Consider the following 23,015-nt stretch of genomic DNA (forward strand, 5'->3'; position numbering starts at 1 on the left):
GCAAAGAAGAAACATTAAAAAAGGCAGGCAAATGTAAGGTAATAAGTAAGATGGTAGACACAGGTCTATATATATTAGAAATGTAATAAAAATGACTTAAACTTGTCAGTTAAAAGGCAGTTTGTCATGTCGCTTGAAGAAAGAAAAATGTCTTCCAATAAGTCGTTGACAGGAACCCCCCTAAAGCACAGATATGTTCAAAGGACAAAAAAATGTTTCAGGCAAATATTAACCAAAAGGAAGCTGAGGAGGTGCTTTTGAGAGTAAACAAAATAGATTTTAGGTGAGAAAGCATTATTGATAGAGAGGTCACTAATATTAATATTAATAAAGGTTAATTGACCATGAAGACATGTAATTCTAAGCCTTTATGCTCTTAGCCTCAAAATATATAAAGAAAAAACTGATAAAACTTCAGAAAGAAATTCACAAATGTAACATCATTGTGGTAAATTTCAACATACCTCTGCCAATCATTATCAATCAGAGAAAAAAGTAGTAAAGAATTAGAAAACTTGCATATACCTAACAAGTTTAATTTGTTGGACATGCAATTAGAAAAACTTCCTACAACTAAATAAGTGCATTGTCAAGTGCACAAGGGACATTAAAAAAAAAAAAATAGTGACCAGGCACTTACTTGTCCATAAGGCAAGTCTGAATGAATTTCAAAGAATCACTATAGTATAGGGCAGGGGTCTCCAACCTCTGGGCCTCAGACCAGTGCTGGTCCTTGTCCTGTTAGGAACTGGCCACACAGCAGGAGATGAGAAGCGGGTGAGGGAGCAAAGCTTCATCTGTATGTGCAGCCACTCCCCAGCGCTAGCTAGCATCACTGCCTCAGCTCCACCTCAGATCATCAGACATCAGATTCTCACAGGAGCACCGGTCCCTGGTGCCAAAAATGTTGGGGACCTTTGGTATAGGGCATACCCTCTGCATACAATAGAATTAAATGAGAAATCAAGCAAAAAATGTGTACTTAGAAAAATTCTTCTAATTTGGAAATTTTATATTCTTTTCAACTCTTAGAATAAATATGAAATCACTGTAGAAAAGAATATGTTGAACTTGATATTTAAAAAAATTGCATATCAAAACTTATGAACTACAAGGATATTATAGGAAATTTATAGTCTTAAATATAAAACTTCCTAACTCATTTTATGAGGCTAACATTACCCCAATACCAAAACCTGGTAAGGATAACACACAAAAAGAGAAAACTACACACCAGTACCTCTGATGCATACAGATATAAAAATCCTAAACAAAATATTAGCAAATTGCGTGCAACAATACATTAAAAATATTATAAATGACAATCAAGTGGGGTTCATTCCATGGGCACAAGGATGGTTCAGCGTACACGAATCAATCAATGTAATATAGCACATAGAAAAATATAAGAAAAATCATATGATCATATCAATAGATGCAGAAAAAGCATTTGACAAGGTACAGCAACCATTTATGATTAAAACACTTAATAAAATGGGTATAGAAGAAAAGTACCTTGACATAGTAAAGGTCATATACAACAAAACCTCAGCTAATATCATACTCAATGGTGAAAAACTGAAACCTTTCCCTCTAAGATCAGGAACAAGACAAGGATGCCTGCTCTCGCTACTCTTATTCAATATAACATTGGAAGTCCAAGCTAGAAGAATCAGCCAAGAGAAAGAAATGAAAAGCATCCAAACTGAGAATGAAGAAGTCAAATTGTCACTTTTTGCAGATGACATGATTCTCTATATAGACAACCCTAAAAATTCTACCAAAAAAACCCTATTAGAAACAATAATAGGTTGCAGGTTAAAAATCAATGTACAAAAATCCACTTGTATTATATAACTGAATTCACTGTTTTCTCATTTTGTAATTTAATTAAATTACTAGAAAATAGTAGCTGTCCAGGTGATTAATAATCATTGCTAACTAGATTAGAGATGGCATGAGAGTGGTAATTCTCAAAACCGAAGTAGTCCAGGTAGTTCTGGGGATAGCAGAAGCCAAAAGAAACTGACTAAGTGGATTCTTATGAGTAGGGGAAGAATATGGGTTTGAAGCCTAAGAATCCTGTATCAAATCCCAGTTGTACCAAATTAGCTCTGTGTGACAATAAACAATCACTAAACTTCAAAAAAAAAAAAATCCACTTGTGTTCCTATACACTAACAATGAAATTTCAGAAAAAGAAATGGAAAAAAATTTCCTTTTGCGACACGAAAAATATAATACCTAGAAATAACCTTAACAAAACACATGAAGGACCTATACACTGAAAACTACATGACATTATTAAATTGAAGAAGAAATTGAAGAAGACACGAAAGAATGGAAAGATATTCCGTGTTTATGGATTGAAAGAATCAGCATAGTTAAAATGACCATATTACCCAAAGCATTGTACAGATTTAATGCAATCCCCATCAAAATCCCAATGGCATTTTAAAAAAAGAAATAGAACAAAAAATCATCAGATTTGTATGGAATCACAGAAGGCCCTGAATAGTCAAAGCATCCTGAGAAAAAAGAGCATGGCCGGAGGTATCACACTGCTTAACTTTGAATCATACTACAAAGAGACAATAATCAAAACAGCATGGCATTGGCAGAAAAACAAGCACAGAGCAATGTAACAGAACTGAGAGCCCAGAAATAAACTCACATATACATGAGCAAATAATTTTCAACAAAGGAGCTAAAAACATACAATGGAGAAAAGAAAGCTTCTTCAATAAATGGGGCTGGAGAAATTGGAAAGCCACATACGAAAGAATGAAACCAGACTGCTCTCTATCACCATATACCAAAATTAACTCAAAATCGACCAAAAACCTAAATATAAGACCTGAAATAATAAATTGCATAGGTACTCTGTATGAGAGTTCCTTTTTCCTCACAACCTCTTCAGCACTTGTTATTACTTGTCCTATTGATGATAGCCATTTTAACAGGTATGAGGAGATATCTCGTGGTTTTAATTTTCATTTCCCTAATTGCTAGTGAAGTTGAGCATCTTCTCATATGTCTGTTGGCCATTTGTATGTTTTCTTGGGAGAAGTGTCTGTTCAGGTCCTCTGCCCATTTTTTAATTGGATTGTTTATTTTTTAATGTTGAGTTGTATGAGTTCTTCGTATATTTTGGATATCAGCCCCTTATCAGAGGTGTTGTTTGCAAATATCTTCACCCATTTGGATGGTTGCCTCTTTCTCTTATTGATGGTCTATTTTGCTGTGCAGAAGCTTTTCAGTTCGATATAGTTCTATTCTTGTATTTTTGCTTTTACGTCTCTTGCCTTTGAGGTCAAATTCATAAAATCCTCTTTAAGTCCAAGGTCCATGAGTTTAGTATCTATGTTTTCTTTGCAATTTATTGTGAAACCTATATAATTTTGTTAACCAATGTCACCCCAATAAATTTGATAAAAAATAGTAAAACGATTATTAGTAGTAATAATCGTAAAAATGATTATTTTTCCTTTCCTTATACATCTTAAAATTACTCTTCTATGTTCTCACCATAAATTCTACACCATACCTCTGCCAATTATCAAAATCTTCCTTTAGGATGCAGAACTTCACAGGTATTCTACCCTGTAGAGGCTCTTCCAGAGCCTTCTGCTCTGCTCAAGGCTGAACTGAGGCGTACTAGTCATCCTGAGATCTGTCAGAAAATCTGTTATTCCCTTTGCTGCTCTAATACGTTGGATCTCCTATTTCCCATATCTCATACCTTCCTTTCTTAATTTATTTCTTCAAGTTAGTAGCTCATATCTTTTAGCTTGCCAAAAAGGAGGGAGTGGAAAGTAAAATTTCTGAAGTAATTCATGAAATTGTCCATAATTTATTCTCAAACTTTATGGGAAGTTTGGTTGGGTCTAGATTTCTACAATGGAAATACTTTTTCCATTCTACGTCCAATCCTGCTTTTTTATTCTCCCTTTTCTCTGGTAGATGAGGTTTTAGTTCCCAGGGCACCGACATTGCATGGTAACATGCGTAGGTAAAATCTGTTTCTATGTACTAGGTGAGTGAAAGGGCGGACACTTTTACAGTGGAATCATGTTTACTTTTAAGTCATTTATTGGATATCCTGGTCTTTTCCTATAATTTTCTTAATTTATCTCTCCTCTTTTCTATTTCTCTCTGGGAGTTTCCTCAATTTTGTTTTCCAATACTTCTAATTAGGTTTTTAATAATTTCTTGTTTTCATATTTTTGACTTCCAAGATTTCTCTTTTAAGTTCTGAAAGATGCTTTCCTCCCTCTTGATAGTGTCCTCTTTTGTTTTATGGTTGTAATATTCATAATTTCATTTTAAGAAGCTTTTTTTCAGGCTCCAGTGATTCTGCTGTCTGTTCCTATTTACGAAAATGGTTCTAACAAGCTTCCTAGAACCTCTGAATGAGCAGGTGGAACTTATCATCCATGAACAACTCATGGGTGATCTGGCTGTCAGATGTCAATATCTTTACATCTTTCCTCTTGATGAGAAAAATTCCTCAGAAAAGACTGGTTTTTACCACTATGTGCAAGGGTAAGAGAAGTGTGCGACTTCTCACAATACAGAGTAAAAGAATAAGACATGATCACTTCATGGACAGACTTCAATTGTTTTCCTTATTTTAGCCTGTTTCATCTGCTACCAGAGGCAGTAAAAAAACCCTGGATATCCATATGCGGGAAAAAAAAAACAACACTTTAACTGTTGTCTCATATTTTATAAAAAAATTAACTCAAAATGGATCATAGACCCAAATATAAAAACTAAACTTTTAGAAGAAAACAAAGGAGAAAAATCTTTGTCAACTTTAAGTAGGTAATATTTCTCAATCAGGACACAAAAACACAAATTATAAAAGAAAAACATTGATTATCTTCACATACCAAAATTAAAACTTCTGCTCTTCAAAAGATACCATTAAGAAAGTGAATAGGCAAACCACAAGCTAGGAGAACATATTTGTTAACCAAATATCTGACAAAGGACTTGTATCTAAAATACAAAAAGAACTCTTAGGACTCAATAGTAAGAAGATAAACAGTCCAATCAAAAAATGGACTCAAGACAGAAAAACATCACATATTGTAGAATTCCATCTCTATGAAATATCCAGGATAGTTAAAACCATTGAGTCAGAACACAGAATGGTGGTTGCCAGGGGGTAGGTGGAGAGAGAGACAGGTCTTACAGGCATAGCTAGTTTTATTGTACTTAATTTTATTGTGCATTGCAGATATTCTATTTTTTTATAATTTGAAGGTTGTAGTAACCCCGCCTCAAGCAAGTCTATTGGTGCCATTTTTTTCTAACAGCATTTGCTTACTCTGTGTCTGTGTTAAATTTGGTAATTCTCACAAATTTCAAAATTTTTCATTATCATTATATTTGTTATGGTGATCTGTGATCAGTAATCTTTGATGCTACTATTGTAATTGTTTTGGGGCATCATGAGTTGCACCCATACAAGACAGGGAACTTAACTGATAAATGTGTGTCTGACTGCTCCACTGACTAGCTGTTCCCCATCTCTCTTCCTCTCCTCTGCCCTTCCTATTCCCTGAGACACAAGAATGTTGAAATTAGGCCAATTAAGGCCCTTGGGCATAGAGAGCAGACAGGTTTTGCAGTGCGGGGCTTGGGTGTACAGCCATGTCACAAATGCTTCTTCACCGGGACTGGGACATCCCTAATGGCACAAAGTATCACCACAAGGCCTACGCCGGCACCAGTATCAGTGGTGCCATTGGTCTGCTCGCCTCCGCCTACAGCATCACACTCTAATCCCCGACTCGTTCCTGGAGGGAGTGGCCTGAAGAGAATGGTACACATTTACCACAGCCACCATCAGTGCTTCTTACGGATGAGCAAAGAAAGTGGTTTCATGAGATGGAATCTATTCCTAGTGAAGATACTGTGAAGATTGTTGAAATGATGAAAAGGACTTAGAATATTACATAAAAACTGATAAAGCAGCGGCAGGGTTTCAGAGATGTGACTCCAGTTTTGAAAGAAGTTCTACTGTAGGTAAAACGCTATCGCATGCTTCAGAGAACTCATTCGTGAAAGGAAGAGTCAATCAATGTGGCAAACTTCCTGCGTCTTATTTAAAGAAATTGCCACAGCCACCCTGACTTTCAGCAACCACCACTCTGCTATGTCAGCAGGCATCAACATCAAAGCAAGATTCTACATTAGCAAAAAAAAAGTATTTTTAAATTAACGTATGTACATTTTTTAAAAGACATAATGCTATCGCACACTTAGTAGACGACAGGATAATGTAAACATAAATTGTGTATGTACTAGGAAACCAAAAATTTGTGTGACTTACTTCATTGTGATATTTGCTTTATTGCAGTAGTGGGTTGGGACTGAACCCACAATATCTCAAAGATATGCCTGTTAACTGTTTTATGGATATTTGGAGTAATTAAAATGTTTTATTTATTATTTATTTATTTATGCCTATAGCACCTGGTCTTCCTAGGTGGTCTCCCATCCAAGTACTAACCAAGCCCAACCCTGCTTAACTTCCGAGATCAGACAGGATCAAGCATGTTCAGGGTAGCATGGCCATAGACAAAATGTTTTAGAACTAGCTGGTAGTGGTGGTTGCATAACACTGTGAATGTACTAAATGCAATTGAATTGTTCACATTAAAATGGCTGGTTTTATATCATTTCAATGTAAAACGAAATGTCCAAAAACATGAATAAATATTTCATCAGAGAAGATACACATATGTCCAATAAACACATAAAAAGATGCACAATACCGTTAGGTATTAGGAAAGTGCAAGTTAAAACCACAATGAGATATCACTACACGCTCACTGGAAAGGCTAAAGTGAAAATGATTCACAGTATCAAGTTTCACTGAGGATTGGGAAAAACTGAAACTATCATGCGTTTTAGGTGAGACTATATATGTTATAGCCACTTTAGAATACAATTTGGCAGCTTATTTTTTTAATTAATTCTTTTATTGAAGTATAGTTGGTACAGAATCTTATACTGATTACATTAATTAGTTGAGGTGTACAATATTCGACATTTTTAATCATCCCACTAGTAATCATCCCACTAGTAATCATCCCACTAATTCTAGCAATCATCACTCGCCATGTAAACTTATTACAATATTATTTACTATATTCCCCTTCTCTTTTTCACCCACTCCCCTCCCCCCACACTTCCCTTCCAGTAACCAACGTTTTGGTCTCTGTACGTCTGTTTAAAAAATGGAACGCTTCATGAATTTTCATGTCATCCTTACGCTGGGGCCATGTGAATCTTCTCTGTATCATTCCAATTTTAGTATATGTGTTACTGAAGTGAGCACCACTTTGGCAGTTTCTTACAAAGTTAAACATATACTTATATGGCTAGTCATTACACTAAAGGTATTTTCACAAAAGAAATAAAATTGAATGTTCACATAAAGATTAATAGACAAGTATTCATAGCAGCTTCATTAAATAATAGCCTCAAACTGGAAACAAATGTTCAAAAATAGTTATGGATAAATTGTGTTATATTCTTACAATGAACTACTATTCAGCAATAGAAAGGAAAATGAAAAGGAACTACTGACACTTGCAGCAACAGGAATAAATCTTGAAAAACATTTTGCTGAGTAGGAAAAAATCCATCAAATGTAGTTTATATTTATATCAAATTATAAAAATGCAAAATGAATTCATAGTGACAGCAAGCAGATCCATAGCTGCCTGAGATGGGCTCAGAAGGATTTGCAGCAGAGGACATACAGGAACTTTCTGGAGTAATGGAAATAGTCTATGTCTTCATTGTGGTGGGTATTTTTTTTTAATTAATTAATTAATTTTTAAATTTTTTAGGTGAGGCAACCCTTGGTTGACCTCACAGATTGCAAGGACCTTGTCAGCTTACAATCTCTTACTTTTTTATTTTTTACACCTATAGCACCTAGTCTTCCTAGGTGGTCTCCCATCCAAGTACTAACCAGGCCCGATCCTGCTTAGCTTCTGAGATCAGACAGGATCAGGCTTGTTCAGGGTAGCATGGCCATAGATTATGGTGGGTATTATATGGTAGAAACATTTGTCAAAACCCACTGAGCTCTATGCTTAAATGGGTGCATTTATTTTACATGGGTAAACCATATTGTATATACCATACCTTAAAAAATTTGCATAAAAAAAGTGATATAGGAAACAACTTGAAAGAGATCTCACTGGAAAAATATAGGATAATCATGGAGAAAAGATGAGAAAACTTACTGGCACTTTTGGAAGTTGGTAGGGTGTCCAATTCATTGTGCTAAAAAGCGCAAACAATGAGAAGGAATCAAACACTTAAAAATCAATTAGAAAAATATACTTTGCAAAGAGGCATGTTACCTTGTCATTATACATAAACTTTTAAAGGAAAATTGTAATGTAATATAAGTGCATGTTTTCTTGTGCATCTTTAACAAATACTGGAAACCACTTACTTTTAGAGATAACTCTAAAAGTTTAAAATTATGGATATATTTAGATTTAAAAAAAATAAAATGAATACATTATGATGTTCAATACAACAATAAATTTTAAAATCTTACCCTATATCTGCAACCTTCTCCATAAAAAAACTTTATGCAACAGTAACCACATGCAAACTACTAATTCTACCCTGAATGAGGGTTGAAACTGCTTCCATATTCTCTATCTGAGCTATAGCAGGCTCTTAATAAATACTGGATGAGTCTCTCTGGTAAATATGTATACAGAAAACTCACATAATACCTGATTGCAGACAGTGTTCACAGAAATATTCATTCACCTATTCACTCGCTAATGCATACATTGTAGGATATATAAGAGGAGTGGGTCAAATAAAAACAATATGATTGAGAATCGAATAAAAGATAGCAGGGTAACATTAACACCTCACACTAATATAATGTATTATGGCTAGTTAGAGCCTTCTCATATGTTATCTATTTAATCCTTTAACTGAGGAAAGTGGGCATTGTTACCTCCATTTGATAGATGTGAAAAGTGAGGCTCAAAGTATTTTAAACACTAGCCAAAGTAGTAAAGAGGTAGCAAAATCAGGTCTTAAACCCAAGGCTCTTGATTTTGATATTTTTGTGCCATAACATCACATTACAGTAAGTTATAAGAATGTATAAGAAGAGTGATCAATTTTGCATAATGGAACCGAAGAGGGCATCCCAGGGCAAGTAGCATTCTGGTTTGCAAGGGGAGCACAAAGAACACAACAAGGAATAAACTCATGGCAAACTTCATGATGACCATAAAATCTGGAACATCCAAATCTAATTTTTACAGAGAGGCAATGATTTGTTCTACCACTACATCAAACTGTTCAAAATATAGTTATATATACACATTTTAACTTGTCAATAATGAGGATACTTATCCAGAAGAACTTTGCCAACTGCAGCTTTCCAAAGATACTTTTAAATGTTTGATAAGAATCATATTATAGTAGTAAGATCACAATGTAATTTATGCTAGAGTATCCAAAAAAAAATGGGGCGGGGGATGCTAATGTAATATAATGAAGGAAAAATGCTCTTAAATTAAGTCCCTTGAGAACAATTTATTAACCGGCCAATACAACTTAACATTTCATTCAAAATAAGCAAAACTGTCTGTTTTAATCGGAGACCCAAGTGGGAAAGGACAAAAGATTACTCTCTCGTAATATTGTCATGTTTGGAACAGTATGCTATGTTAAAGCAGGGATAAAAGTATACACTTTTATGTTGAATTTATAATATCTTTTTTGTCCATAGACCATTCCATATCATAACCTCTTGGAGGGAAGTGCTTTAATGTTTATCTTTCCTCAAAGGCCTACTCCCCTGCTAGCTATCCCCTCACCTGACTTGCCTCTCTGTTCCATGTCTAATTAAGGAGACTGAAGAGGAACCTGGGGAACTAGATTCCACTTACTAAAGAGGAAGCCCCAGCAGTTCTGTAAGAGGGAAGAACCTACTGTAAGAGGTTGTATACCCACTCCCATACAATTAAGTTAATGCCTGCTTGACTATATTAGTGCATCCCACACTTTTGTAAGCATTATTGTCAATATATATATATAAACATCAAGATGAATACAAAATCTCTGTGGGTCTGCTTCATAAAAACTGGAGAGAATTATTTTTTTTTTAATTTACTGGGGGTGACATTGATTTAATAAAATTATACAGGTTTCAAGTGTACAATTCAATATTACATCTTTTGTATATTGCATTGTGTTTACCACCCAAAGTTAAATCTCCTTCCATCTGCATATATTTGACCCTCTTTACTCTCTTCTACCTTTCCCTTTTTCTCTCACCCCTTTTTCTCTGGTAGCCACTGTTGTCTGTGTCTGAGTCCATTTGTCTTGTTCGTTTTTTGCTTTCTTTTGATTACTTGTGTTGAGAAGGGAGAAGCGGGGAATTGGTTAATACCTTTGCTTTAAATTTGCTCTGACATGTGCCTTTATCTCAAATGATCAACAAAGGGTGCTATTGTTTGTTTACTCTTTTGCCCTAGAGATGAGTTATTACTATTTTCCTTCTCCTCCTTTTGTTCATGCCTGGTCACACATGCTCTACCACCTTGTTCTACTCACATAGCTGAGGCTCAGGAGTATAATGGCTCGGGCCTGAGGTGGAGTCACTGTCTCCACTAGTTCGACTGGATTGGACCTGTGGCATTCAGCAGTCCAAACCAAAGTCAGTTTATCAGTGCTAGTGTGACACGTCTGAGTAGAAAAACGCCACATGATCAACTTGTCTTTCCTGAATTACCAGAGATGTTACCCATAAATCACATCATATTCAAGGGAATGTAAATTCCTTCCCAGGGAGGCAGCACCATGTTAGGAACTCTGGGACCTTAAAAATGTTGCTAACTACAGTTAAGCTTGAAGTTACTCATCTTAACACAGAAATACGGGGAACATAACTTAGAGGGCTATTGTGAGCATTAAAGTGACACAGGGCTCTGCACAGTGACTGGCACAAGAATTGATCTTTCCCTTGCAGAGTACTTAGGCTGATTTTTATAATAAAGTTTTCTTTTGGTGGGTCCATTTTTATAATATAATTTTAGGTCAATTTTTGTAATATAAATTTTTCCATATAGTTCTTAAACATCTTTAGGTAGAGCTATACCTACATTGCTTATGGTTGCTTGCTATTTTAAATGGTATTTTTGTTTGTTGCTGTGTGTTGCTGTTCTAATAGAGAAGTACAAATGACTTTCGTATATTGTCCTTTTGTAATTCATCAGTCTTACTAAAATTTATTATGTATAATACTTTTTATAAAGTTTTATGTAATCATTTTTACCCATGCATACTAACAATTTTCCTCTGCTTTCCCAATCCTTATGCATTGTATTAACTTATATTTTTTAACTGCCCTTTAGAGCCTTTGGTACAAAGCTGAAAGAGAAGCCAGTGACACTGGGTATCCTTATATAGTCCTTGATTTTTAAGAAAATGTCTTCAATGTTTTACAATTAAGAGTGAAGTTTGTATAGTTTTTTGTTGTCATTGTTGTTGTTTGATAGACATCTTTCATCAGGTTAAGGATTCCCAGTTTGCTGAGAAATTTTTAAAAACCATGAATAGGTGTTGGATTTTATCAAATGCATTTTCTGCATTAATTGAAATGATTATATGTTTTTATTTTCTTTGCTAATATTTTCAATTGTTAAAACATTATTTTACTCCTGAGATAAAGCCAAGATCCTATTTGATATGTTTTATTCAGGATTTTTGTATCTATGTCCATTAGTGATATTGACCTTTAATTGTATTTCTTATATTTGATTTGTTATCAGGATTATTTATATCAGCTTCATATAATAAGTTGACAGGAATTCCTTTTTTTCTTTGAAAACTGTATGTAAAACTTGAATGATCTTTTTGTTTTTTGATAGTTTGAAAGAATTTAGTAATAAAATTATTTGGCTCTAGTGCTTTTCTTCCTTGGAAGATTTTTAATTATCAACTCAACTTCTCTAATGGTAATTGAATTATTTGGGCTTTCTAATTTTTTCTTGACATTTTGGTAAGTTATATTTTCTAGGTATTTGCCCATTTTATCAGTTTTCAAATTTATTAGCATAAAGATAGAATTATATCCTCTTACTATGTTTCCAATCCCTGATGAAGTTGATGTCCCTATTTTTCCTTTTTAATATTATTTATTTATATATTTTCTTTATAAATTTACCATAGAATTATTATTAATCATTTCAAAGAACCAACTCTTGGCTTTGTTTATTCACTGTTTCTTTGTTTATGTCATTAATTTTTATTCATAAGTTTATAAACTTCTTCCTTCTATTTTTTTGGTATTTATTCTATTGTTTAACTATGTTAGAAGCTTAGCTCATTAATTTTGAGCCTTCCTTCTCTCTAGAAGGAAGTTTCTAAAATGAGCTGTTTAGACTATAAAATTTCTTCTAAATGTCAAATTAATGCAATCACATAAATTTTGCTATTTAGTATTTTCATTATTAATGAGTTCTACGTATTTTAAAGTTTCCATTATTATTTCCTCTTCGATCAATGAGTTATTCAGTTTTTCTATAAGGATTTAAAACATATATTTTGTTATTAACTCTAATTTGATTGCACTAAGCTAAAAGAATATATTCTCTAATAATGATGCTTTTAAATATATAGAGACTTATTTTATGGCTTAGCATATAATCAATTTTTATGAAAGTTTCAAATGACAAAAATACATATGCTCTAGTTGTTAAGTAGGTTTCTTACATGATCTATTAAGTCAAATTACTAAAGAGTGTTTTTCAAACCTATATCTTTACTAACCTTTTTTCTGCTTCATTGAGCAGTTATTACATTATCTATTGTTGCATAACAAATTATTGCACAAATTATAAGCTTCAAATACAAACATCAATTTTTCACAGTGTATATGGGTTAGCAATCCATCATCTTGATAGCACTTGGTTAGTGACAGGTCCTGTTCTATTTGCATTGTTTTATCCTCAAAAGGCCTTTAAGAGCTAAGCTGCTATTATCTTTACTTAGCACATAGAAGATGGAAGATCAGAAAGGTTTTGTATCTCACCCAAGGCCATACAACATCAAATAAGAAAACTCTAAAAATAAAATTAAATGAATATGTAAGTGCATTTGACATAAATATGATTTTAAATATACTAAAGTGGGGAATTACCAGCCTAACTTCTAGAGCTAGACCTCCATCATATTTCAGGTGCAGTATAACTGATCTACACACTGTTGTAATAAGCAATAAAGAATAGACCTTCAGTCTAATGCAGTGTGTAATCTAAGAGAACTCTGTGCTAATGAAATGTTTTATATCTGTGTTGTTGAATGTGGTAGCTGCTAGCCACAAGGGGCCATTGGGTGCTTCCAATATGGTTAATGTGAGTGAGCAATTGAATTTTAAATTTTATTTAATTTTAATTATTTTAAATTTAAGTTATCACATGTGGCTACTGACCGCCCTGTTGGACAGCATAGTCTGAAGGCATAGGAAGTAAAGGAACAAAAAAGCTAATAAATACTTAATAATCAGTTAATAAACCTTTCAAAGAGCAGTAAATAAAAGTGACAGCATAAGTGAACAAGAAGTAACCTATTTAAAACATTTCTAAATTATGTTTCATCAAACACTAATACTCAAGGATGTTAGTTAACAGATATTCCTTGAAAATCATCACTATTACCAAAATGTTGCTAGGAACATTTTTTCTAAAATGTAGTTTATCAGATCTATGGATAAAAATATAATGAAATCACATATAATTATTACTGTGTTCAATTCTTCTTGCAAACACAATATTTTATATCCAAGAACAACGGGAAATCTCTGACTGGTCATCTGATGAACATATGATTTTAGTCTGAGCATTGTGCATAAGCAGTATTTAGCAGGTGATTCCCATAAGAATGTATCATCTATCTTAAGGTGACTAGTCCTAATATTTTCACACATATGTATGACATTATTTAACATATTGTGGCTATAAGACACTTATATAGTAAAAACTCATGTTTCATGGTTCCGTGACTAAGAAAATTTTATACAAAAATTAGAGTTTTTTGGCTTATAATTATGTCCGGATCAAACAAGTGAAAAGCTGGACGACTTCAAAATGAAGATTAACAACTGTGATCTTCGGTTTTTACAATAATGAGGAGATGAGTTGCCTAAGGTAAAACAATTAATGTTCAATCTTATGACTTAACCTGAGGATTTCAAAGCCCCCCTCCCCGCCCCCCAAAAAAAGCGTCATGTAAGTTATTTGTTTCTTTCAGAATTTTGAATATTGTCCCACTGCCTTCTGGCTTTACCTGTTTTTAATGAGAAGTCAGCTATCACCTCTAACCACTCCCATGAGGGTGAGGCCTCGTACATGCCATACTGCCAGGGATGTATATGATTTAATTTTAAAGCCCTGGCTTCCTAGGAGTTGCCCCTGGGTCAGAGCAGCTTATTGTTTTTCGTCCAATGTGGTTAGAGGTGGTGCTGCAACCCATATCTTTCCCTGTGGGCTGCTCTGAGTGCTCCTAAGTGGGTTTAGCCCAGTGTATCCATCCCAACTCTGCAGTTTGACTGTGGTTCCAGAGGGCTATTCTTGGCTATTTGTTTGTTTGTTTGTTTGTTATCCTGATTTTCTCTGTTAAACATTTATTTGTTGATACAGTATCATGGAGGTAGAAGTACTATCTGAATTGCTCTCCATTAATTTCAACAATGCCCTTGGGCATGGAATTCTGCTGTTTCGAATAAAGTCAGCCCTCTCAGGCAGCACTATAGAACTCTTTTTCCTTATAACCTGTCTCCCTTGGGGTAGAACCTCTGTGCCACTTCATAGAACTGGGGGTGGGGACAGCGCTCCTTCTCCTGGAGTGACACCTCTGCTCTAGAGTGGCTGCTAGTGGTGCAAGTTTTCTGGACTTGCCTCTCTGGTGTTGTGCCTCTACCCTATGGATTAGGTAGAATATGACAACTATGTCAGTATTCTTGGCCTGCCACACTTGGGGTATAGCTTTTAAAAAATGGGCTAGGAGATAAGAGATGCTGGTGGACAGACTTCCTAAAGTGAAACTGTGCCCTAAACTGGGAGCTGAGGGGAAAGGGCCCATCTTCTTGACTGTACTCCCTGGAGTAGAGCCCCAGAGTAGTCTTCAAAAACGAATTTGGTGGTTGGGGAGTGGGTCATGGCTCAAAGGCCACAGACTCCTTGTTCTTACCGAGATTTAGTAGATTTTTTTGATTTTGTTGATGGGATGTTTCTTCATTTGCTGTATGCCCTTAGGATAATTTCCAGAGGCTTTAACTGATTGTTTTTTCATAGTTTTCTCCAGTTAAAATGTTTGTTTTTTAGGGAGAGAATCCACTGTGTCCTCACTCTGCTGTTCTACAAGTCAATCTTTTATTTGTTTCTTCAATTTATTTCTATTAGAAATAAAGATCCTCTAGATATTTAGCATATGTTATATAAGAAAACATAATAGTTCTTTAGTCATTATTTGTAAGTATTGAGACTATTTGGAAACTTTCCATTTTGAATTTGTAGACTTAAGTGTGAGTTTTTCTTTGTTTCTTAAAAGATATCTTAATTTGCTTGGACAAAATAAATGAGACAAGTGCAAAATGACCTAGGCAGACAACAGAAGGGTAACAGATGTAGTGAGGCATAGAAGGCTGCAGAGCCATGGAATAAATTTCATAAGATTCTTAGTAACAAAGGCACTTAAGGGTTTGTCATCATACTCTAAAATAGTGCCTTTGTCTTCAGGGAGTGTCTAGTGAGTCTATGATCCATGTATTTATGTGCTAAATACAGCACAATCGCCACTGCCCAAGTCCTCTGCATGGTGCTAGGTATGTGGTAATGAAGAATCCTGCCCTCTGTACCTCCTGAGGGAAAGACCAAACACACAGATAAATATACAATCACAAGTCCTGGTAGAGCCATAAGAAAATATGCGGAGTGCTTTGAGAAATAACACTGGGGTGGGATGGTCCATCCAGGGCGGTCAGGGAAGTTTTCTTAAAAGAGGTGATCTTTAAGCTGAGTCCTGAAGATTTCAATGCACTATTCTTAATTTAAAATCAAAGTTCTATTTCTGAAACAATTAAATTTTAACAAGCATTTGTAAAGAAGGGAGAAAAAGGAGATGGGGAGGGAAAGGACTGGGTTGGGGAGCAATAGAGAGGTATCATCTTGGTGGAGCGAGCCTCATAACTGGGTGTGCAGGGGATGTGAGGGGATGGGGGGTGATATGGCCATGTGGTAAAGGGCCTGTCTAACAAGGCTGATATGACTAGTGATGGTAAATCACTGGCATATGTGCCAGCTCACACAGTTACCTCCTGCTGTCAATGAATCAATAATGGGGTGACACTAAAAGGTTTCAGATAAAATTTTCTTTCAGAAATGTAACTCTTAGGATGAGGTGGAGGATGACTTGAACAGAGAATTTTTAGAGAGCATCTCCTTAGACCCAGTATAAGTTTATTGCCCTAATCAATGACAAATGTCTGTTAGGAAATAGTGAAGCTAAAAAGTGGTGTTCACAGGCCAAGTTCAGCTGGCCGATATGTTTTCTTTTGGTTTATACAATGTTATTTTTTTAAAAAAATTAGTAACAAATATTAAATATTGGGAGATTTTACACAAAATTCAAATTTCCCATTGTCTTAAAAATCCTGCAGCTCTGGCAGCACTAGGTCAACAGCTGTGGATAAAGCACAAGCTTGTCAGTGTACTTCGTGGGCCCTCACTCCCACCCGATCCCAGTCTTCATATAGCTGCTGTCCTCTTTGGCTTCTGTCAGTACGTAAGTAAGCATTAGAGAAACATCTCAAGGTAGATGATGTGAGTGATGGAGGAGGGGCAGGGCAAAGACACAGCTGATTAGCACAGACTATGGAAGTCCTCTCTCTTGCAAGATGGGGAGTTACTCTCTAGAATTATTTTTCAATTATTTTAGTCTAAGGAAGACTAGATAATTATATATCTATATAGGAGACTGTAGCTTAGTCACCTGAGATCCCTGAGCAGACACTGTAACACCATGTCACAGCACTCAGCAGGACAACCAGTTGAAACAAGCACTGTCCTTAAAAAGCTCTGAAATACCATGAACTTGGCTGCTAGCCAAGACATGTGGAGATTAGAATTGGCATTTGAAAGTTATGTGGTGGGTCAGTGTTTATAAAATTGAGCTTCCACTTTGGGAAGCAGGTTGCTTTCCTGTCACAGACAAGGCAAGCATGCACATTCAGTTAATATCAAACTCTTTGCTACCAGTGATGGGTAAGCTAGGGCTTAGGCTGCAGGCAACTTTCCACACTCCATAGAGCACTGAGCACTGTTGGTGGTACCCTATACCTCACGTGAGAGGGACACTGTTATTTTTAGAAACGATGAACTTAGATGCTAGAGCAGCAATGAGAAAATGTCTTACAGCAAGAAGTAGGATGTTGTGGTTAGAATAGGAGCCTCAAAACTTCATTTATTCCATGAGACAGTTTGCCATTCAAAATTCTTAGAATAAGTCTGGCAAGTGAATGCCACTTATTTAAGATCAATGTCCCAGCCATGCTTCTAACATATACCTTCATCCAAATAAAATCCCTCCACCCATTTTCATGATTTTAAGTATGTGGTGCAGGGGATGGCTGGCCTAGAGGAGAGAGGCTTTCTTTTTAGGCTCTGCTGCTGATGGATGTGTCCCTGGCTGATCAGAGCTTGAGCTCTCACACCTGTGCAATACAGACCACTTGAATTTGCTTCATACCCAGCTAAGTGCCTGTACCTAATCTGCACTCAAAGTCTTAGTTTCCTTCACCCACTAGCAAAATTTACTCTGTTAATTGACAAGAAGATGATGATCTCTTATGTGCTAGCTCTCATAAGTTCGTAAGCAGGTATGTACACCTTTATAAAAAGGGTGATCCTTTATGAAGGACCTTACAGAAAGACGTCTGATAGCTGCATAAGGCTCACCATCTCGCATAGAAATGATACTGTCACACGTGAAACCAATTTGTGATTGGCCTTGCAATGTTGCCCTCATCATTCATCTACGGCAGTTTTGTTTGTAAGGTAAAGCTCTCCTCTAGATAGAGCAATAAATAATCATTCAAATACCCAGTGTCTTCAGCTTTCCCCTGACCCCAGCCAGCCATGCTCTACCCATTCCACCTGGGAAAATAAGACAGCAGTCAAAAAGTAGTTCAAGTGTAGAGCATTATAGCAGAATCTCCTTTATTTTAGCCATTAGGAGCCATTCGGCAAGACTTCTATGCATTTCTGAGCCGTGAAAGTGAGGCCTGGACCATGTTGGAAGAACTGACTAAAATTGATGCTAAATTAAACTACATTCCACAGCACATTCCCAGCAATATAAAATAATACAGATAAGAGGTTCACTGTTCAGTCACAACCATGATGTTGGAAGTATAAAAGTCCATTATGGAGTTAATACTTGTCTTTAAGAATGTTTTTTCCCCCCACTTCTCTTACCACCTTAATATCATAGAATGCTAATCAAAGAATACTTTTAAAATTCTAAAAATACATGTATTGTTAATCTGCAAAAGCAACAGAACAAAGTACAAGGAATGAGGAAAGGAAAACTTGATTTGTAGAGAAAGTTTTAGTGAGAGTATAATTTGACTCCTTTGAAGTTTTAAATGTTCCTCCTCAACTTTGCAAAAATATTCATTTTTCCCTTTCAATCATTGACTTGATTTCATAATATACAAGTGAAGAAAAGGGAAACAGTAGACGTGTGTGTGTTTATGTATGCCTGTGTACCGAAAGAGGAGATTAAGTGACATGTGGGATGTTTACACAAGTTATGAGCAGCTCCTAGCAGTTCACCAACAATTCCCTGCATCAGTCAGTCCAGGCTGTTTCATTCCAGGTCAGTGTCAACTTAAGCAGCCTCTAAGATCAACAAAGATCTTGCTCTCCATGTTGTAATCTCTTCCTAAATCTCAGTTTAAGGAAGAATGAGAAGAAATTAGATGAAGTGAGAAAAAAAAGCAATAGAGAGAAAAGAAAAGGGAGAATGGGGAGAAGAGAGTTGGAACGTGAACAGGAGAGGAAAAAATCATTGAAAAGAGGGAGGGAGAAGGCAGAGAGGGAGGAGAAAGGGAGTCAGCCTCTGCTGAGTGGGTGGAGGGCCTTTCCCCAGCTCCATCAACCCACATGGCAGACAGGAAACCGATGCAGCAGGACATTGTGTTCTTCTCCTGAAAAACAACCAGACTGCACTCCTAAAGTAAACAGTTAATCCTGCTGTTTATCTTTTTAACATGACGAGATGTGAACAGGATGGTTTCTACTGCACAGCAATGTGGTTTTTATGCTTTACAAAAATCCTATTTTTCCTTTGCTAAAATAAAAGCACAACATATAAACATTGTAAATAAATGAGAATAGGAAGGAATAAAAATCTTTCATTTCTTAAAGTGACTTAACTAAAGGATGCCAAAAAGCCTGAGACAGGCCTTTTCTATACTCATACATCCTCTCTATTTTTGGAAAATACTGCATTGCTTAAATTAACCAAACCAAAACAAATCACCTGCTGCAAGCTTGATCTTTAAAGAAGACACAAATAAAAGTGCTGACATAACTGGTGCCAGCCTGGACTTTAATTCTAGTTATTACTCATGAAGATAAGACTATAACTTGGCCAAGACGAGAGTAGGAAGAGTACATTTTATATATTACTAGAAGTTTGCCTTTAGAACAAGTTTTCAAAGATACATAGTTATTCTTATACATTTTTATTAATTGAAATATCTGTTGAAATAATATATAATTGAAATATCTATTGAGATTCACATGCAGCTGGTAAGATACATTACAGAGAAATCCTATGTACACTTTGCCCATTTCCTCGCAATTGTGCACTATATCTTAGCAAACAACAGTGCAACGTCACAATAAGGATATTGGTATTCATATAATCCACCAATCTTATTCAGATTTCACCAGTTTGACCAAGGTGTGTGTGTGTGCGTGTGGATTTAGTGCTACAAAGTTTTCTTACCTGCATAGGACCCTATATCCACCACCACAGTCAAGATACTGAGCAGTTCCATCACCACGAGGATCTTTCGTGTTGCTTTTTTATAACCCACTTCCCTCCATCTCCCCACACACCATCCCTAACATCTAGAATCCAGTAATTTCCCCTCCATTTCTAAAATTTTGCCATTTCAAAATGTTATAAAAATGAAATTATCCAATATATAATCTTTGGGATTAGATCTTTTCCCCCCCACCATAGTACCTGGTGATTAATCAATGCTATTATGCCTTTTATTTTTATAACAGCTTTATTGAGAACTAATTTACATATTGTAAAATTCATCTTTTCATTGTGGCAAAACACATAACAAAAATTACCATTTTAAGGTGTACAATTCAGTGGAATTAAATACATTCACAATGTTCTATAACCATCAGCACTATCTAGTTTCAAAATATTTTCATCACCCCAAAAGAAAACCTCAATTGATTAAGCAGCCTCCCCTGAGTACCTGGCAATAACTAATCTACTTTCTGGCTCTATGGATTTGCACATAAATGGAATCACATGTGTGGCCTTTTCTGTCTGGCTTCTTTTTAGCATAATGTTTTTAAGATTCATCCAGGTTGTAACGCGTGTCAGGATTTCATTCCTTCTTGTTGTTAAATAATATTCCATTGTATGAATATATCACATTTTAATTATCCATCCAATAGCTAATGCATATTTGTGTTGTTTCCACTTTCTTTCTGCATTTATAAATAATGCTGCTATGAACACCTGTGTAAAAGTTATGTGGACGTTTCCACTTCTCATGAGTATATTCTTAGGAGCGCAAGTGCTGGATTATATAGTAACTATGTTTAACTTTTTGAGAAACTGCCACAGTTTTCCAAAGTGGCTGCACCATCTTACATTCCCACCAGCTGCGTGTGAGGATTCCAATTTCTTCACATCCTTGTCAACATTATTTTCTGTCTTTTTTATTATAGCCATCCTAGTGGATGTGAAGTGGTGTCCCATTGTGGTTTTGTTTGCATTTGCCTAATGACTAATGATGTTGATCATCATGTGCTTATTGGTCATTTGAATATCTTCTTTGGAGAAATGTCCATCTGAAGTCTTTGACCATTTTTAAATTTAGGTTTTTTATATTGAGTTGCATAAATTCTTTATATATTCTGGATACAAGTCACCTATCATATATGTGACTTGTAAATAAATTTCTCCTATTCTTGGGGGTGTCTTTTTACTTTTTTGATTATGTTCATTGAAGCATATAAGTTTTTAATTTTGATGAAGTCTCATTTATATATTTTTCTTTTGCTTTGTATGCTTTTGTTGTTATATATAAGGAACAATTACCTAATATATAAGGTTATGAAGATATAGTCCTATGTTTTCTTCTGAGAGTTTTATAGTTTTAGTTCTTACATTTAGGTCTATGATCTGTTTTAATTCTTACGTATGATGTGAGGCAGGGGTAAACTTAATTCTTCGGCATGTGGATATCCAGTTGTCTCAGTGCCATTTGCTGGGATTACCATTGTTTTTCCATTGAATTGTCTGTCGCCCTTGTCAAAAATCAGTTGACCATAAATGCAAGGTATCATACTTTTTAAAGAACATATACATAATGCCAGGGACATCTTTTTTTTAAAAAAAAAAAATAATGTGTTATGTGAGTGTAGGTCTTTAAGAAAGAAACAGTTTGATTTAATCATAGTTTTAGTCTATCACTGGCAAAGAGTGGTATGAATGCATCTATACTCCCTAGGGTATACGGACTAAATTTGCTGCTGTATTTATTTAGGTCCAGTGAACACAAAGCATATGTAACTGGCCACGATCTTATTTCATCTAGTTCTATTACTTCGCCATCAGCATGTAGAGGACTCCTAAAGCTCTATGTCTTCTATGGACAAAGCTTTATGTCCAAACTTGTTCCTACTCCTATGTGTTCCCTCTTTGTGTAATGTAGCCTTACCATTCTCTCAGCCACTCTGTTTCAAAACTTGAGAGCATAATTTATTTCCCTTTTTCACATCAGTTGCCATAGCCTATCCATTTTATCTCTATATTCTAATATCATTCCTCCTCCTCTTTCCTGTGATCACTGTCTTGTTCTGCTTGTGACCTTTGTTGCCTCCTAGATGGATTAGGAACATGCTTGCCAATTGGTCTCCTAACCTCATTCTTCTCTTTCTTCTAATTCCTCCTATAGGTTGCTGCTAAAGTAAGCTTTCTTAAAAGAAAATTACTCATGTCACTCAACTAATCATGGACCTTCAAAGGTATCCCAATGATTCCTACTTGTCTTTTGATGTGTGTGAGCCTAAGATTAAGCTCCGATGATCACTTCCCCATCTGAGTCTTGATTTCCACTAGTTCCTCTAAGCTAATCTGGTATTCCTCGCCACCTCCACTTATCTAATTAATAACACTCATTTTTCAAAGTCAAACTCAGATTCCATATCTTTCATTCCAATAGTGTAAACAATTCTTTTTCTTTGTACCTGAAGTGGTTTATTTTTTGCTTTTTATTTAGTTCTCGTCACATTCTATGCTGTAGTGTAAAAACTTTCAATAGATCTTCTCTCTCTTTTTTTTGCCTGGAAGTTTCTTAATGATGGGTATTATATTTCTTATTTCCTGTATACCCATCACAGCCCTAAGATCAGAGCCTTATGCATTACAGATGATCAATGTATACTTGGTGCACCAAGTTGAATTAATTGACAAGTATTTTATCAGACTTTGTGGGGAAAGAAGGTGTATGATATAGTTCCTGCTCTCAGGGACAAGAGCAGGTATTAAAATGCTTTATACAGGTAATTTGTAAGCAATGACCTCTACATTGTTACAAAGTACAGGAGTGGAAAGGGAAATATTAGTGTCCTAGTGAAGTTCCAAATTAGAACAAGGTAAGTGAAGGATAGGAAGGAGGG

At 35.5% G+C, this 23,015-nt stretch overlaps 1 protein-coding gene, 1 non-coding gene and 2 pseudogenes across 2 annotated transcripts in view; all 4 read right to left on the reverse strand.

Moving 5' to 3' along the window:
• Positions 1-23,015, reverse strand: part of SPIDR (scaffold protein involved in DNA repair) — a 436,331-nt gene that overhangs the window by 49,943 nt on the left and 363,373 nt on the right.
• LOC112482431 lies at positions 6,475-6,593 on the reverse strand (annotated as a pseudogene).
• Positions 7,248-7,354, reverse strand: LOC112482430. The gene has a single exon (XR_003047309.1). It is a non-coding gene; the product is annotated as a U6 spliceosomal RNA (small nuclear RNA).
• LOC112482439 lies at positions 7,948-8,066 on the reverse strand (annotated as a pseudogene).

Source organism: Pteropus alecto, unplaced genomic scaffold (assembly GCF_000325575.1).
Source record: "Pteropus alecto unplaced genomic scaffold, ASM32557v1 scaffold201, whole genome shotgun sequence".
Lineage (NCBI taxonomy): Eukaryota > Metazoa > Chordata > Mammalia > Chiroptera > Pteropodidae > Pteropus > Pteropus alecto.